Below are 13910 nucleotides of genomic sequence, written 5' to 3' on the forward strand. Positions count from 1 at the left end.
TCTAAAATACACGGGATAGTCAAGCCTCCAGAAATACAAAATTAAATGTGTACCATTTTTCAAGTGAGACCATCTATTTCTGTTCACCTCAAGGTTATATGCTTGTCTTAATGCAAAAAGTCAGCTAGAATATCTGCATTCTTCAAATGCTGTTCTGCATCTCAACAGCACTTGTGATCTTTCAATTTATTTCTGCAAGTCATATATTATGTTTTAAACTCTTCAGAAGGGATTCTTTTGATTAAATACAATAGAGGAGGATTATCCTTTTAAATCTGAAATACAGTTATAATTTTTATTCATAAATGCCTGGATTTTCTACTTTTTCTTTTTTTTTTTCCCCTCTCCATAGAATTGTGATTCTTAAAAAGAATTCAGTTTTCTTATTAGTAGTCAATAAACATATCTAAAAACTGCCTATTTTCCACTTTGTGAAGTAGCTTATTAGGATTATATGAACAGTTTCCAATTCTGCTATAAAGGCCTCTATACTTGCTTGGATCCTGTTGCAGGATATGCACATTAAATCACAAGTGAAAATTACTATGTAAAGTGTCTCTTCTTAAATCTGAATTTTCAATTCTTTATATTTTGGACTAGCAATTGCTGCCCACTTTAAATGTTAACTGTTCCTCAGAGAAGAGATTTCAAGCTCAAACATTCTACTGGAGGTTAAGAAACAGACATCTACTGGCAGAGAGAGCAAAGCTGAGAAGAATTTCTACAACATCGGGTATTCAGTTCAGACGGAATAATTTTTTCAGTAGTAGTAAACCTAAGACTAGGGTTTACCACTTCGGTGTTTATACTGAGAAGTATAGGAGGGCCAGGGTCTCATCCCAGCCTTGAGCGTCTAGAAGATTTGTCTTAGAAACAGCAAGTGGGATCATTGCAAAACAGCAAGGAGGTCACCAGGCAAGGAGTGTGCACAATCCAACACTACTCTGCTATTGCTTCTTGACTCTCCTTTAGCTAGCAGTATAGTCATAGCCTTTATTTTTACTTGAGTTTTTGGCATGAACTCATGGACAAGGAAGGGCACATCACGGAGGAAGCTGGTAAAACAGGGACCTTTTGACAGAAGATAAAATACAGACAAATGAAAAGAAATGGAGCAAAGCAAAGCAGGGAGAAAACTGTCTAACTACAAGGAAGAAAATCAAATGTGTTAAGCCCTTGAGGACTGCAACTAACGTCAAGTTTCCAGACAGCGTCAAAATGGTAGTGATAGAGTCCCTCTTGGTCCACACTTACTCAAAAAGAAATGGAAAAGTCTGTGTCAGCACCAGAAGGGAAAAAAAAAATCTGGGAAGTAGAGCTCTATTTAAGTGTGCCCCAAACAAACTGGTCTTAATTGCTCTAGCAAGATCCATTTGGCGAGAATTCCTACAGAGCAGAAAAACTATTCGTGTACAATCCTTCCATCCTTACAACTGTGAAAACCCATGTAAGGTCTTATAATTGAAAGCAATATTGGAATGTAAATGATTTACTGCAATTTGCAAAGGGGATTATATGTGCACTTAAGTATTTAAAAGAGGCTTGAAAAATGCCTCAAGCTTACAGATTTCTTGACAAATTGGTCACTTTTCTGTAACTTCAAGAAGTAAGTCACTGCATCAAAATATCAGGAAAATGTTCAAAAACACAGTTCATTTTTTTTTGTTTCAATTCCTTTTCTTTTAATTCTAAGTAAGGGCTTCCAATACAAGGTCAGGCTACTGAAAACCCTTAAGAATATATAAATTATTTTACTTTCATTACACATAGAAGATCCACTTTTAGAAAATAATTATTCCTGTCACTAAAAGGATAAAAAGACAGCAACAATCTGTCAAGAATTTCCCTCAATTACTGAACACAGCATGCAAGCAAAAAGCAGCAACCGAGACAGTGAAGAATCTTTGCTGCTGCCACTTTTATATTTTTCTCTGGGGAAGAAAAAAAAAAAAAAAAAAACATTTTGTGGCTTTTAAACAATCCACAGAGAATACTTTTCAGAATACCTAGGTATTTATCAACCACTTAAGCATTTATGAGAGCATTTCCAATGCACATAAGAATTCCAAGGGGTAGTTCCCATGAGTTCAGTATAGCTGTTCTTAGTCTCCAAAAATACACTGGTTCTATTAAAGAGATGTTCAGTATGTACCTCGTATTTCCATAAATATTGCTTTTCTTCTACTTTCTTTTTGTCCTTTCTTTTCCATGATTTTGTAATAAAAGCAACATTCAGTTTGATGTTCTTTATAGCTACATGCTTGTGCAGAGTGAATGCTGAATTATATCAGAACAATATTATATTTGATTGGGAATTAAGTGAATTTTTTCACTTCAATTATAAGTGATTTTTTTTGAATTTCAAACTATCTAGATGCTGGCAGAAACAGTAAAAATTCTGTAATTCAACACTGCTGAAAATATATCCCATACTATTTTTAAATCAATCATACTTGCTTCTCCAGTTGAGTATGTTTTTCTTTTCAAAATATTTTTCCCTATAGAAAAGGCAAGAATATGTTAATTTTCGCTAAATTTTACTTTCTTTTATTTCTTACTGCTCCTTTTGGTAAACCAAGATATGAAGGTGAAATCTACAGTGTATTAAAAGCTATTTTCCATGCATTAGGTACATAGATGTGCAACCCATGTGTGCTATTTCTGCTCATTTTAACTTCCAACCAATGTATTTTTGAAAAAAAAAATATAGGATTTAGTATATATTTTGTGGGGTTGCACAACAGAAAGAGATAGATGTGCTCGACTACTTACAGTGCTTCTCATATCTAGAATGGGAAACGTAACAGAAAGTATAAATACTGCTACTGCCACTCTGTACCTTCTTTTGCTATATAATATAAAACATGCACTGAAAAATAATCAAATTTCAGTGTACATTATAATTAAATTGCCTGTGTTAGACAAGATACATTACAAATCAGTATCCTAAGAAAATGAAGCGAACAGTTTTACATTTGCTATTTGGCAGTTTCCAGGCACTGAGAGCATGAACTAGTTCTAACCAGAGTACAAACAAGCATTTTTAAGGAAAGAAGGTTTACATTATAAGTAGTACTTTCACTGCATCAAAGATTACAAGACTGCCTGCTTTGTTTCCATTTTCTTTATTATATTCCTGGCCCTACTAAAAAGGGACTTTTAACAAAACACAAAGTCCTTAATGGTCATAAAAGCATACAGACAAGTAAGAAAGTGAAGAGTAGGTGGTGTATGAAGGCAGTGGGGGAAGTCTGATCTTGGGCAAGAAAAGAAAGCCTCATTAAATGTCAGACTGCTCCATTATTAAGGTGATAGACTTGAATTTCAGCTATGTGGATTCAACACGGATTTCACTCTTTTGGTATGTTTTTATGTTAAATGTTAGAATAATCAAAGAAGATGAAATGGAGATGACAAACTCCTAGCCTGACATCCTAGTGAGAAGTTATCCTGCTACAAAACCAGTTAAAAAAAAAACAAAAACGTTTCTGCTTAGCAGATATCCTATAGAAACGATTCCAGTTATGGACAGGAAATTTTGCTTTTACTAAGAACATATTTGTACACAATACCATCTAAGTTAAACAAGAATAAAAAATAATTCAAAAAGTATATGCCGAATTACTATCATAAAGTTCAGACTTACCATAGAGCAGATTTAAAAAAAAAAAATTTGATTGAGCAGTTTAGAGACTACTTCTATCACTTTAATTTTACATATTACTATTTAAGCATACAGCTGTTCACTACTGAACCATTCAAATTTGTTTATAATCCTCCATTATACATGCTTTCTTCCAAGTTGGTTTTTTTTTTTTTTTTTTTTTTTTAATTTACAGCTAATTATATCTCATCTTTTAGGCTATGAATGCTTTAGATCTGTGACTGCACAGTGGCAAGCACAAATGGGTCCCAATGTGTTTGCAATATCCAAATAAGAATATGACTATGTTTTGCCAATAGCTATCCTCTGTGGAATCTGTAATTAGACGTTTCACACAAAAGCAGATGAAAAATAATCAAAATACTGCCCAAGTGCATGAACAAAAGAAAAAGAAAAAAACAGGGTGATAAATATCTCTTCTTCACAGTGCCTGGCATATTTTGTGAATTTAACCATTATAGACGCAAAATGCTCTGGTAACCGTGCATCCATTCAATAGGTACTCAAATCCCCAGCGGTTACAGCTAGGGTTTTCAGGTTACGTATGCACACAAATTAAGATTTTTGACACTCTAACAGGAAATACAGGTAAAACAAAAAACTTAGGCATTTGTCAAATTACTTGGACATTGGTAGTCACAGGGACATACACTCTTCAAGAAAACCTTTTATGTTCTAAGAGGTGTTCTTAAATGAAACACGAAAGTTGACTCTCAAAGGCAAATCACCTCAGATTAGAAACAGTAAGTCCTCTAGAAAATCTTTCTTAGACAGTTAACTAGATCTTGGATGTGCCTAATCATTAAATCCCTGCAGATAGATATTAATCTCAAGAAAAATGACCCTCGTCTTACCTCTTTCCTTATACAGCATGCCTCAAACATCAAAAAGGATTCTAAATAAGGTGTGGTAGAGCATGGGTCTGATGATGTCCAAATTACAGCTCAACTAAGCATTTTAAAATATTTTTCTTAGTGTCATCTCTGTAAATTCCCCATATTGTGTGAAAATCTGAATAGCTTCTTTCATTTCCCTCATCTCTGTTAAATGTTCTAACAGCTAAATCCCTAACTTCTATTAAACTTGTTATTAAAACCACCATCTCGGTGACACCTCCAAAATCTGGCTGCTGAGCTTTCATAGGTATAACTACATGTTACAGTTGGACTGCTCTAAGAGAGGGAAAAATTTACGCTTTTGGACGCATTGTTTCTTCTCAGAAATGTCCTCAATTCCTGGTTATAGCTCTGCTTCTTGCTACTGCTGCAGCATCTACCTACATGGATGTAATTCTCTGTTCCATGAACTGTTCAAAGCTATTTCCTTGGAATAAAACACCTTCAGAATGTGAGTCTTTCTTGGTATTGGCATTTTTTTCCCATTGACTTCCACAGAACTTTAGAATTAAGTATGTATACTGGATCTGGCAGGGATGGAGTTCATTTTCTTCATAGCCACCTGTATGGTGCTGTGTTTTAGATTGGTGACCAAAACAGTGTTGATAACACACCAGTGTTTAAATTATTGCTGAACAGTGCTTGCACAGCATCAATGCCTTCTCTGTTGCTTACTCTGAACCCTTAAGGAGTAGACTAGGGGTGGGCAAGAGGTTGGCAGCTGTCCCCAGCTGACCAAAGGGATATCCCATTCCATATAACATCATCCTCAGCAATAAAGCCAGGGGTGAGTTTTCTTCAAAGCAGTCTCAGAGTCTCAGAATCTGCTGGTAGGAGGTGGTGAGTCACTGCCTTTGCATCCCCCCCCCCCCCCCCCCCCCCCCCCCATTTTTTAATTGTCTTTATCTCGTCCCATGATTTTTTCTCACTTTTGCCCTTCCAGGTCTCTACCCTATCCTGTTGGTTGGGAATGAGCTAGTAACTACATCTGGACTCAGCTGCCATGGGGTCAACCCACCACAGCATGCCATTAAAGAAGCAATGATGTCTTGTTCACTAAGTCACAGCTCTCCAATCACACACTGTTGTCAGACTAGGAACTGATAAATAGAATCAAATTTCTTAATTACACTTCTAAACGCCCTAGACTATCTTATTCACCACACAAATCAGCCTAAAAATGCCATTAAATTGAGTATCACACAATATACTATTAAAACTATTTTACAGCATTCAAGCACAGACTACAGAGGCTAAGAATCATAGAATCATAGAATCATAGAATATCCTGAGTTGGAAGGGACCCTTAAGGATCATCAAGTCCAACTCTTGATACCGCACAGGTCTACCCAAAAGTTCAGACCATGTGACTAAGTGCACAGTCCAATCTCTTCTTAAATTCAGACAGGCTCGGTGCAGTGACCACTTCCCTGGGGAGCCTGTTCCAGTGTGCAACCACCCTCTCTGTGAAGAACCCCCTCCTGATGTCGAGCCTAAATTTCCCCTGCCTCAGCTTAACCCCGTTCCCGCGGGTCCTGTCACTGGTGTTAATGGAGAAAAGAAGTACGACTATATATCATACAGTTACTTAGCATCATATATATAATACGGGAGCTATCAATAATGAAACATTATTCAGTTTTTTTCTAATGAGACTATTCAATGGAACATTGCTGGGTAAATATTTAGAACACAAAATCATACAGGTTGATATAAATATTTTGGTCAGGAAAACTCACTCAAGGATGATGTATATTTACATACCTAGGAGCGGGAATACCACTTATACCTAATGAATAGATTACTGTGTGTTATATAACAGCAGTTCTGGAAGACAACTGTGAGTCATGGCGAAGATCAACTGAACATGATCTCCTAATATTATTACTATAGAGAGAAAGCCTAGTGGGAACTCTTTGATGTTTAAACAGGAGAATAATAAAGAAAAGTGGCATGACAATTTGTAACTGTAGAAAATAATGAAATTGACTGTCAAATACTGCATACTTGTGTCCGTGCTTTTGAAAAAAAAGAGTCACATACTGATTTGAATTTTGGAGTACAGGAGGAGGAGCAATGAAGAACTTAATCTACTTAGATACAATATTAGGGTAAGAAGGAAGAATCAAACAGTAGGAACTTTAAAAAAAAAATCTAATTAATTAATGGAATAAATGAAAGCTTCTTGACGTCTTTTAAAAATATATATTTCCGTGAAATTCTTGTTACAGGGTTAACATAATGACAATGCTTGAAATCTTCCAGCTCCTGATAAATAAGGATGAACTGACAAATTGATCTTTCTGATCATAAAGAATTTAAATATCTATTGTGTTCTAATAGTTACAGTATTGAAAGTGAAGACTGAAAGTATTGATGATATTATAATTCACACTGCTACATGAAATTTTCAAATCAAAGCTTAAAATCAATATTGATGTGGCCATGTGGATATGTAAATATATCTGTTTGCAAATACAGATAACTCATCTGGTTTCTATTTCATAGACAAATCCAAACAGCTGCCAACTACAGTTAGGAGACTTTGCATTTCTTTCGTGCTATAATCTGTACCATTTATTTGTTGTTATGCTTTAGTACCATGTAGTACTCTTCTGCTTGTAGATAACAAGATAACATGAAATGCAGAACTAAATTATGGGCACTGAGTATCACCATATCTACAATGCATTCCCTATCTTTTTCTTATGATGCCATACTGCTGCCTGAGCATGTTTAATGCACTAACCTCACTTACCGTTTGTGTTAAGGATTTCATTATAAACAGGTTAGTCTTATATTTCAGATACTTGCTCCGGTTTCACTTTTTAATATTTTCTTAGCACTTCAACATTTCTTATTTTCATGTTATATCCCCTTATACTATATTTTGTTGAGCCTCAAGCTGAACCTGTTACTTGTATTATCACTTCCCACAGTAAAGTCTTTTCCTTTTTTTAGCTTTTCTTTAAGTCTTCTTCTTTTAGCTTTTCTTTAAGTTAACTTGACTTCCTACACAGTTTTCTACTCTATATGCATGCAAAGACTTCTTACTGGAGAGTGTTACTTTTTCTGCCAGTTGCTTTGTTTATTGATAATTTTAATAGAGGAAAGGGCCTAAGCTTCTCTCTCGTTCTTTATAAGTGCTTTTATGTGATTTCAAAGGAAATTCAGAATATTCTAAAAAATAATTAATCCAGCTAAAAAAATTGATACTTAAAAATCCTGAGTAAGAATAAGAATGCTCCATAGACATACTGGCCCAATCACCGTAAGAGCTAACTGTTACAAAATAAAGAAGAGTGGATGCAGGTACACTGAAAGAAGTGTTTTGAAGGTTAGCACTCGAAAACTTCTATATCAGCTCTGATTACAAACAAAATTAAAAAAAAAAAAAGGATTAGCAAATGAGTAGTGATACGACAAATACTAGTAAGCTGTTCAAGAGCATGTCACCATAAACCCTAGCAATGTCTTCTAATTACTTAAGAAGGAGCTAAAAGTGATTTGTAGACAGATATATATAAATTAAAACAATTATTTTAACAGAGGGTAAAATAATCAGTCTGGTAGGGGGAAAAAACACCAGTGCTTTGACGAGCTCAATCTCAACAAATTCAGAACAGAAAAAAAAAATAGAACTGCATATTAGTGACAGTTGTGCAAAATCTTAAATGATCACCCAAAGAAAGAAGATATTTAAAATAGACTTACTTCCGTGGATAAATCAATTTAAAAAAATTACAAGGAAGTTGTTCAGATAACTACAGGAACTGGGATTAAAATAGTTTCATCACTTACGCAGCTGTCAAATAACGTAGGAAACTTCTAGTAGGCTTTTTACTGCAGAGGCTATACATTTTCCCTGCAATGATAAGTCAGGGTAGCTTCTGCAAGCCCCTTCCACACGTAAATAATTTCTCATAGACTTGTGCTATGAGTCACCTTGCCCTTCTTTTGTGCTACATTTAAAATATTTTTGGAGTTTATTAAGTGTCTACATGGAAGTGTAAAGTTAGATGATGTTAGAAGCAAAGAAATTCTTCATTATTAATTTTATTTTTCCAGCAAGAACACTTTGTTCCAAATTACCACTTGCAAAGTAGATTTAACTCATGCAAAATAAGGAGTTCTTAGATTTAAGTAGAAGTATTTATGGTAGAAGTTTATCAGCAATAGACAGGCCCTTATGGCAGTGCTCTCCAATCCATAGCTCACACGCAGATTTTATTCACAAAATTCTGTTACATTGCTTAATGCAGTGGGAAACTAAAATTAGATAAATAAATTTAAGTCAGAAAGAAAAAACAAACAAACAGACCAAACCTGGAGTTGTTGGCACATTATCGTATTAGCATTACTGCTAATGGATAACTGAAGGTTGAGGATCACTGCATTCCTTTCCTTCCTAAATTTCAAAATGGTATTAATTGCTGAATAAGTGTTTAATCCCATAGGAAAAAAAAAGGGGGGGGGGGGGGGGGAAGACCTTCTAAGAATCATAGCACCACACACAATAGTGAAAAAATCTAACAAATATAATTCCGTTCAGTGAATTGACTCTAGCTGTAACCATGGATAATGGTTCATACGAACTCAACTGGCCTGTCCACTTGCTCACACTCAAAACCTCTTTTTAAATCTATGAGGGGGTTCCTTCCCATTTTTTGGACAAATCCAGGCAAAACTTCTGCATTTTCAAGGTTAAGGAGTAACAGATGAGTAAAGTTCTATCTTCATTCTGAAGCACAGACCAATGAACGGAGTAAGTATCAGATGGTTCATTATTAAAGCAGAATTTTTGTACAGCCCATCACTGAGAAGCTAAATTGGAACTCAATCAACAAAAGCTGATTCTATCGACCTCAAGGATATTAATGTTTTACGCTGCATTTTTGTAGCTCTAAGCACTTAATTTATTACCCAATCAAAAAACAAGGAAAAAAATCTGACAAGCAAACAAAGAAAATACATTTGTAAGAGAAAGTGCTGTATTCTTGAACTTGAGAAAGGTTGTACAAACAACTGGGAAGAAAATGAAATAGTAAAATCACATATAGTATTACTAAAGAATGGATAACACTGTTGAGCATGACTCATTGTTGCAGCTAAATGATGACACTGCATACAAATGCCACATTAAAAAAAAGTGTTGTATCTTTGCTTGCTTGGGTAGGTGCCTCTGGAGGTTACCAAAACTGCTGAAAGCTTACAACCTTTTTTTTTGCATTATGACTATACTATAAATAGAAAACCGGGGAGGTGAAGGTTCTGCAAATTTCAGAAGAATACCTACTTCTAATTTTTTCTTCCACTTCACCCTAGCCAGTTAGTTTAAAATCGCTGAGGCATACTCAATATTACACAAATCCCAAACATTAATATTTCAGTTGCTATTTAATTTAATGGAAACATTCTTTGTGACTGAGTATGCCCATAAATTAATGACTTCTGTTAATGTCAGTCTCAAGAACATCATCATCCCATTCTTCTACCACTGAAAATGTTCTAAAGTCAGAGTAGCTTTGTAACTATATGTCAAGGTCTTTTTTGTTGCACACATAAACACCGCACTTACTCTTACTTTTTGATAAAATAGTTGATTAAAGTATCACAGTATCACAGATTTCTAGGTTGGAAGAGACCTCAAGATCATCGAGTCCAACCTCCGACCTAACACTAAGTACTCCACTAAACCATATCGCTAAGCTCTACATCTAAACGTCTTTTAAAGACCTCCAGGGATGGTGACTCCACCACCTCCCTGGGCAGCCCGTTCCAATGCTTAATAAACCTTCCGGTAAAGAAGTACTTCCTAACATCCAACCTAAAACTCCCCTGTCGCAACTTTCGCCCATTCCCCCTCGTCCTGTCACCAGGCACGTAGGAGAACAGACCAACCCCCACCTCTTTACAGCCTCCTTTAAGGTAACTGTAGAGAGCAATGTACATGTACATGTACAGTAGCATGTACAATTTACACAGTATCAGAAAAAAAGTCTCTATCAAAAGAACAAGCAAACGAAAAACAGTCACTCTTCAGGAAAACAGGATAGGATAGGGTAGGGTAGGGTAGGATAGGATAGTTCAGTTGCAAGGGGCCTTCAAAGTTCATCTAGTCCAACTGTCTGACCTCTTCAGGGATAACCAAATTTAATGCATATTGTTAAGGGCATTACCCAAATGTCTCTTGAACATTGACAGACATGGGACATCAACCACCTGTCTAGGAAGCCTGTTCCAGTGTTTGACCACTCTCACAGTAAAGATTTTTTTTCCTTATGCCTACTCCGAACCTTCCTGGTACAGCTTTGTGCCACTCCCTTGAATCCTGTTATCAGTGACCAGGGAGCAGAGACTGGCACCTCACTCTATGCTTCTCCTTCTCAGGATGTTGTAGAGAGCAATGACCCTGCCTCTGAGCGTTCTCTTATCCACATTAGACAACCCAGATGTCCTCAGCCTTTCCTCATGGGACATGCCTTCCAGCTCTTTTACCAGTTCTATTGCGCTCCTGTGGATGCTTGAAGGGTCTTTAACATCCTTTTTATATCACGGGGCCCAGAGCCACATGCAATGTTCAAGGTGAGGCTGCACGAAGGCTAAATACAGCAAACGAATCACCTCTTTTGACCAGCTGGCTGTGCTGTATTCAGTGCATCCTAAAATGCAGTTTGCCCTCTTGGCTGCCAGGTCATCATCTGGTGTCATGTGAACCTGTTTATCTCACAGCTGGACAATTTGTCCAGAAGGATACCATGGGGGACTGTATCAAAGGCCTTACTGAAATCCAGAAAGATTACGTCCACTGCCTTCCCTTCATCCACCAATTGGGTGACCTTGTCACCTTAAATTTTACCTTAAATTTTGAAAAGAATCAGGTGTCAAGTAACACAAATATTGGTTTTTTGTTTCATAGACCACATAAAAAATGGACATGAAGAAGCATATAAATGTAATATTCTGTTAATTACCTGAACATTTGTAAACTCAATAATCTTCTCACCTTCACATAAGGTACAGGATCCCAGAATAATTTAAATAGAAATAGTTTAGAAATATATTCCACTTTAGTTTTTAATTTTAGTATATTTAATATTTTATAAGCAATGTTGCATATTTTAATAGTTGCATGCAATTCTTCAGTATGATCAACTACCCAAAACAACAAGTACATTTGCTATATTTTAATGAAGTTTGTCAGAATGAGACTAACCCAGAAAAATCAGCAAACATTGATTTTAATCAGCACTTTTGCATAACTCTCAGTGAGAAAAGTCTCATTTCAATGAATTCATTTGTCTTCACTATTTTGCTTTGTTGTTTGTTCCTTCTTTCTGCAGAGGTCCAGCATTGCCACTACCTCCGAGTGCTCACAACAAACTTTACAGGACCAGTACATTGACCTAAGATATTTTCCTACGTGACTCTGTGAGAAATGGATAACTTCGTTTTTCAGCATATCTAGTCATCTGCTGCTGTATGTGACCAATGGCTTACAGTCTCTTTCCTAAAGTGCTCATGCTTCTTCCCCAAATCACATATTCCTCTCATCTGTACAACTCTCCAAAATCTGTTGCAAAGCTTCTTTGCTGAAGTGCTCACGAACCTTTATCCAATTTACAGCTTATATTAATTAATGCACAGTTTAGACACATTTTTTTCTAAGTTCACAGTTACTACCTCTCCATACTGCATTTATCCAGTTCTTACCTGAAAATGGTAATTTTCACTGGATTTTTCTATTAAATGTCCCAGTAAGCCTTACTCTGCATGTTTTCCTCACGCTACAGACTGCTTTTCTCCCACACATTTACTTTAGCTACCTTTTTTTTTCTTTTTTCTTCTTTTTTTTTTTTTTAATGAATTTTACTTATAGGGAAATTATCTAATAATTGAATCCCAACTACTGCCTCAAAGGTAAGCTCTTTGTATTCTAGTATGTGCTGCCTGTTCTTAACATGCAGCAAAGGCAATTTCCGTGAAAACCTCAACATGGTGCAAAAGTAAAGTTAAGGATAGGATAGGATAGGATAGGATAGGATAGGATAGGATAGGATAGGATAGGATAGGATAGGATAGGATAGGAATGACCAACCAAAAGAGATATTTTGTAATAGTTATGTTTTAAATCAACTTTTATTGCCTTTTTATGCTTCTATATTGTGGTTATTGTCACTGGAGTAACTGAAGCTTTTAAGAATTTACAGAAAAACTGAAATTATATCCTGTCTACTTTCCAAATGCCAGCCTCCTTGTCCAATCCAGCGGGATTTACCACAAAACGAGAGCAAAAATTTTTTGCTGTATTTTCTCATCATACTATATGACAATATTATTTTTTTTTCTAGAGCAAATAATGCAAAAATACTGTGAGGAATTTAATATATGACAATATTTGCTTCGTCTAGGAATTCTGAAGGAAAAAACTTTCAGAATTATAATGTACACTGCATGAGACTTCATACAAAATGAAAAATACAGAAGTATCTATAACAGACTGAAATGTGTCTAGGAATACAATGGACTGAAAAACCCTGAAAAAGAATACATCATAAAGTTGAGAATAGGCTGAGATTAAGAAATGTAACATTGCTTGAAATCCCTGAAGGCAAAGACACAGAAGGTATTTTATAAAAATGGATTATTGAGGTGCTGAGGATAGACAATTTCTACTTCCTTCTGGAATAGATCACAAGAAATAAAATAATTAAAAATTAAACAAGATTTCTCACTCAGAAAAACAGAACTTTGAGCTCATTTCAGAGCATCAAGAAATTATGTCACACACAAGAATTAAGAGAGAATGCCAGCTAATATAAAAACACATGACACGCGATCAAGAGCTGTACATACAGTGACATCAGTAGCTGATGGAATAGGTGTCAAATGTTTTAGTGCACTGTATCTTAATTAAAAAGTTAAACTACAAATGCCTCTGATGTTCTGTTAAGTGCACCAACTGGGTGGAAGGAAGACACAGACTCTGCGTAGCCCCTGGCAAAGCACTGATGGCTGTACTTCAAAAAGCAAAAATGCACCTCTTCCCCACCCTCATCTAGCCATACCACCTCCAAATATATCAGGTACCTGCAACTCTATGAGGCCCTTAACACAATGTCAAGTGCCTGACAATCTGTACTAGCAGCACAGTGAAACTGTGTAAAATGTTAAACTGGAATAGAGAACTTTTACCTAGAACGGTAAGTGGATGAAAACAAGAAAATACTATTTAAATATTTTCCCTACATGTTTCTACTGGCTTAATGGCATTAACATATTTGTAATGTTTTCCTGATTTAGCAAACCTGATACCATTTTACCAGATTCTAAAGTCCATATTAATCCTC

General features: G+C 35.8%; 1 protein-coding gene across 10 annotated transcripts in view; it reads right to left on the reverse strand.

The window, feature by feature from the left end:
* The window catches only part of EPHA6 (EPH receptor A6), a 575874-nt gene that overhangs the window by 478952 nt on the left and 83012 nt on the right, over positions 1–13910 (reverse strand). The window lies entirely within an intron of this gene.

Source organism: Anser anser, assembly GCF_964211835.1.
Source record: "Anser anser genome assembly, chromosome: 1".
Taxonomy (NCBI): Eukaryota; Metazoa; Chordata; class Aves; order Anseriformes; family Anatidae; genus Anser; species Anser anser.